Source organism: Phyllostomus hastatus, unplaced genomic scaffold (genome assembly GCF_019186645.2).
Source record: "Phyllostomus hastatus isolate PE091 unplaced genomic scaffold, TTU_PhHast_1.1 phas_contig_40, whole genome shotgun sequence".
In the NCBI taxonomy this organism is placed as follows: domain Eukaryota; kingdom Metazoa; phylum Chordata; class Mammalia; order Chiroptera; family Phyllostomidae; genus Phyllostomus; species Phyllostomus hastatus.
In genome coordinates this window covers 72,386,986-72,392,985 of record NW_025333872.1, presented here as the reverse complement: position 1 = coordinate 72,392,985, position 6,000 = coordinate 72,386,986, and positions in this window count along the sequence as shown.

The window sequence follows — 6,000 nt, the reverse complement described above, 5'->3', positions numbered from 1 at the left end:
ACATTTTGGGTTCAGAATCTATTTTGTTTTATATCGAGACCAGAATAAGCAGAAGAGGAAGATGGCAAGATCCACAGGGTTCCACACATGAAGCCTCCTCACAACCCTTTTCAGGAGTGGGTGGGAGGGAGGAAGGAGCATAATTATTCGACGATTTCTCATTCAACTGTTACACATCTTCAGGCTGAAACTTTGCATATGAGCTCTTAACCCTGCAAATTATATTATTGAATACATGATGTATTTAATTAGATTGAAGAGTTATCCTCTTTTCTGGTTTTTGCTAAAATAATACACAAAGACAAAACAAAATAAAATGAAAAAGAATTTCAGGATAATTTGTCCATCCAGACCAAAGGAATTCTAACAGGATCAATGGGATGCCATGTAACTGGTGCTTTTATACCTTTTTTTTCTCCAGTGACCTGGGAGGGAGGATTAACTTTTGGGGGGCATGAAAATTACTCCCTAGTATAAAGCATAAATAAGGCACCATATAGTGTCCCAGACAAGTTAATTCATGAAACACTAATGAGGGTACCATGAAGACCAAGCATTTATTTTCCATTATAGTTTAGTCTTTTATTAACATCATTAGACTACGTTCTTTGAAAATGGGGAGAGACTCTGAAGTCAGAATATACCAGTTCTGGAAGTGACTGTCACTGTCCCATCCCTCCATCTCAATCCAATTTACACTTTTATGATTGGCTTCCTTTTTGACCCATGCTTGCTAATTATATCCAGCTGTAGGCAAATTGCTCTTTCAAATTGGCAACACTGAGCTCTCAAGCTGCTCGCATTTTTTCTTCTTCCCTGGATAAAACCTTTGGAGCATGCAGTTCTGTTTTTTTTTTGACTAGTGTTTCTGAACTCCCCAGTTATGGATATTTTAAGGGGTTCAGGGGACTTACAAAATAATTCCGGTTTTAAGTACAATGCACTTCTTTCCATTCAATCCAAAATCACCTAAGAAATGATAGGGAGGAGAAGAGACTTTCTTAGAGACTCGAGCACACTGCCGTCACTATTCCACTTGTTCCTGGACAAGATCTAACTAGTAACTGGCAGGTCCCAGCCCTACTCCAGGGAGCAATTGGGCTTTGGCCTCCAGTAGAAGATTCAAACACTCATCCAGGACAACAGCTTTCAAAGGCATAAGAGGCACTTTTTCCCCCTTTTCTGTAAGTCTCTGTTCTGCTCAAGGGCTGTGTTGTCAGAAATTCCCTGTCCCTCCCTTCCTGGAGGACTGACTTTACTAAAATCATACATACTCGTGCAACACAATTACTATAAGAAAGTGCTTTTATTTTTCTTCTTCTTCTTCTTCTTCTTTTTTTCCTCCTTTCAAAGAGAAAAATAGAAGTTCATTTTCACCCACCCGCCCAAGAGGCTCTGTTTGATAGATTGGCCTTGAGGGTTTTGACCCTTAACACAAATAAAACTTTTTAAGAGATAAGAAAAGGGAACCCTAGTGCACTATCAGTGGGAATGCAAACTGGTGCAGCCACTGTGGAAAAGAGTGTGGAATTTCCTCAGAAAACTAAAAATGGAATTACCTTTTGACTGGCAATTCCACTGCTAGGATTATACCCTAAGAATCCTAAAACACCAGTTCAAAGGAACCTATGCACCCCTATGTTCATAGCAGCATTACTTACAATAGCCAAGTACTGAAAACAGCCTAAGTGCCAATCAGTAAATGGGTGGATCAAAAAGCTATGGCACGTTTACACAATGGAATACAATGCAGCAGAAAGAAAGAAGGAACTCTTACCCTTTGCAACAGCATGGATGGAACTGGAGGGTATTATGCTAAGTGAAAAAAGCTAGGTGGCGAAAGACAAATACCATATGATCTCACCTATAAGTGGAACCTAATCAACAAAACAAACAAGTGAGAAAAATAGAACCAGAGACATAGAAATAAAGAAGAAACTGACAGTGACCAAAGGGGAGTAGGGAGGGGGATAATGGGGGAATGAAGGGGAAGGGTCAAGTTAAGCAACATGTATAAAGAAAGGACTCATGCACAAGGACACCGGGGGCAGAAGGGGAGGGTTGAATGTGGGAGAGGGGTATGGGCAGAGCAGGGGAGAGTAATTGAACAACAATAAAATATTTAAAAAAATAATTAGGTTCATAAGTATTAGGGGCATGGGGAAAGTGAGATTCAGAATCAGAATATGCAGGTCAGGGGACAGCTCTGCTATTGACCAGTGGCATAACCTTGGCTAGGTATTTTAATCTCTCTAAGCTTTTGTTTCTTTCATCAGTTAAGTGAAATTAATAATGCCACCTGCCTCCTTTACAGGGTTGCAATGAGGATGGATTGAGATCATGTGGGTGAGCAGGCATTACAAACAAAAAAGCGTAATATAAGCAATTAGTTGCTATTAACAAGTTGAGAATAGTATGTAATTGCTTATAAATCTATGCTGTGGGCACACTCAGGGTCAGTCACTGAGTGAATAAAGCCGTGCCTCTGCTTGGTATTGGTGTGCATGTAGTCCTTCCGTGAAACGGTAAAAGAAAAGAACATTTGCTCAGGAATTATTATCACCCAGGCCTTTTCATAGCTGTACCTGTAAGTAAATTTATATCTATAGAAAAATATATATTAAAATATATATTTCATTTAATTCTTTGGAAAATCTGACTCATTAGTCTCATTTTCATATAAAAAAGAAAAACAGAGATGTTAAGTGTTGCTTAAAGCAGTACTTTCTAAATTCTGTCCCTAAAAGAACCCCAATCCTAAGACATACTTCTTTCTGAAAGAGTTCTATGGTTAAAACCGAGAAGGAATGTGTTTCCTTCTCTTCCAACTTATTCACAGAATGCAATACCACACTGATAACCACAGAAAAGTCTTCTAGTAAAGAAGCCTGCTGTAATTAGGGAAACTGTTTAATTTTGTTCAATTCAGAGTTCTCCAAACTCATTTGATATGGAGACTATTTTCCAGTAACACTGACTAAATGTGGATAGAATTCTATAGAAGCCGTTTTGCCAAATGCAGATGTAAATTCATGACTGGAGTTACTATGTGAAGAAATTGCAGTCAGAATACAAGTCCTCTTTTAACAAAATATACTCTAATGATATATCAAAAACAGAAGGAAACCAAAGGACAGTTAGGCAATTTTATTATTGTACATCTATTAATAATCACATCAATATTATGGTTTATGGGGTTCCTTGTTCAGTCTTCTTTTCTTAGCTCTAATCATGGTATATATTGACTTTTGACATATTTTTTTCTCTAGTAAAACACGTATAACATAAATTACCTTTAAAAAAATCCTTATCCAGCACATTTTTCATTGCTTTTAGAGAGAGAGGAAAGGGGAGAGATGGATGGATGGATAGATAGATAGATAGATAGATAGACAGACAGACAGAGAAACATTGATATGACAGAGAAACATTGATCAGCTGCATCCCGGGGATTGAACCTGCAACCTTTTGGTGTACAGATGACACTTCAACCATCTGAGCCACCTGGTCAGAGCTAAAAATTACTGTTTTAACCATTTTAAGTATGCACTGCAGCGGCATTAAATACACTCTCAGTGTCACAGTTTCGATTCCCAGTCAGGGTACATGCCTGGGTTGCAGGCCATGACCCCCAGCAACCTCACACTGATGTTTCTCTCTCTCTCTCTATCTCCCTCCCTTCGCTCTCTAAAAATAAATAAATAAAATCTAAAAAAAATACACTCTCACTGTTGTGCAACCATCACTACCATCTATCTGCAGAACTTTTTCATCTTCCCAACTGAAACTTTGTACTGTCTTCTGAATTTTTTTACCCAAATTTTTCTCATAAGCATTTTCCCACATTGCAACTTGCTCTTTTCTAATAACCTTCATTTCTACTGGCTGTGAGATATTCTATCCAGATAATGCCCATGAATCTGCCGATTGTTGGACATTCATATCATTTCCACTTTTCTTTTTGTAAATGATAAATATCATTGTATATATAGCATTTTCCACATTGTGGATTATAACTTTAGAATATCTAGTAAATAAAGAATATGGGCATTTTAGTGAATTTTAAATGTGTGTTAATTTTTGTTATACCCAATTTATATTCCTATTGATTGATTGAATCATTTATTCTTTCAAATAAAGACTTAGTAAGTTCCTAGCATTTGCCTGGTAATATGTGTTGGACACACATATTCTCTACTCAAATTATTTTAATCTTAATCCATTCTGGCAGCATTAATTATTATGACTAGCATTAGTGACAACTAAGGACAACAAAATTGATTTACTTGTCTAAAAGTTTTCTTGCATTTCTTTGACTTTCAGTTATAAGATATCCTTGTTAGACTGCTGATTCCTTTTGAGAATTTCCTTGTCCCTCATTGTTTCCTCTCCCTCACTTCTCACCCATAGGCGAGCTGTTGGGCAAATTACTGAATCCGAATCCGTAACTTTGTTTCCTCAATTGTCAAATGGGAGTAATGATTGTTAAGAAAGTCGTGGGATTGTTGTCCAAGCTGAAGGAGACATTGTATATCTTGATGTTTACATGATACATTGCTTATCTTAAGTCAGTGCTTAGCAAATTGTACAGACTCTATAAACATTACTTGTTACTGTTATTACTTCTAGGACAGAGAAAGTGAGATGAATTATGTATCAGTTGACCCAAGGAATGAACAAAGTAAGAACTACATGAGCTTTGCCCTAACATGTCAATTTTTAGAATTTAATCCATTTATTTAATGATGAGACAGAGAGAGAGTGAGAAACATTTGTTGTTCCACTTACTGATACATTTATTGGTTGATTCTTGTATGTGCCCTGACTGGGGATCAAACCTGCAGCCTTGGTGTATTGGATGATGCTCTAACCAACTGAGCTACCTGGTCAGGGCTGTATGTCAATTTTTAAACAAGGTTTTGGTGTGTTTAATCAAACATATCTACTAAGTCATGAACTTAATCTTTCTTTCAATTGTAGAAGAACAGATTAATTAGTATATAGATGGTGGGTTTTTCTTTTTCTTGAAGCAATTGCTGCTAAATTTTACAAAATTCTGCTAAGTAAAAAGGAAAATATATTATCTTTCCATTATTTTGTCATCTAGGATTTAAGAATGGTCCTCAAAAAAAGAAGTAAGAACAGTGATGTGCTAAAAGTTATGGGTTAATGAATTTTTAAAACTTCTATGGTGCATCCTAAGAAAAAATGAACTTAACTATGCTGAACTGAATTAAGTATCTGGCTAGTTAGTGTGGTAATGAGCCAGCTATAAGACTCCAAATTATGTTTAATCAAGCTTCTTATCAATTTTTTTAAAAAGCCTTTTCCTTCCTGATTTTATATATATATATACACATATATATATGCATGTATACAGGGTCCGGCAGAACTAATGCTGGCTCGAGTGTGGTTGGTAGGGTGCATAAATGTCTCGCAGGAGATGGACAGCCATTTGAACATTTCACCGAAACTGTCATATGGTGTGCTTGACTATGATATTGTTATATTACAGTTACATGCCTATGGTTTTGTAATTAAAATGGGCATTATTTGTGTCAGACCCTGTATATTTGTTATATATAAACATATTTTTTCCAGCTTTATCATAAGCCTTTAATATAACATATTAAATTTGAAAAAAGGAAAATCTTGGTAAATTCTGTGTTATATTAAATTGACTATTATGTTATATCGATTTACAAAGGCTAAAGATACAATATCCAGTAACTGACAGGTGTCATTCAATAGATTGTGTTTTAGGAATTGTATATATGACATCAATATTCTGAATAGAAATTGTTTATTCAGTTGTGGCCACAACTATTTTATTTGCCATGTTACAAAAAAATGAATAAAGTATGCAATACACTGTCTTTTCAGAAGCAAGTAAGTGGCATATGGTGAGACCGCTGCTGGAGAAGTAGCAAACTAAAACACTTCACTGTCGTAATAGGCGCACAGCATCCTTTTCCTCCGGATGAAATCATTCGTGGCCGT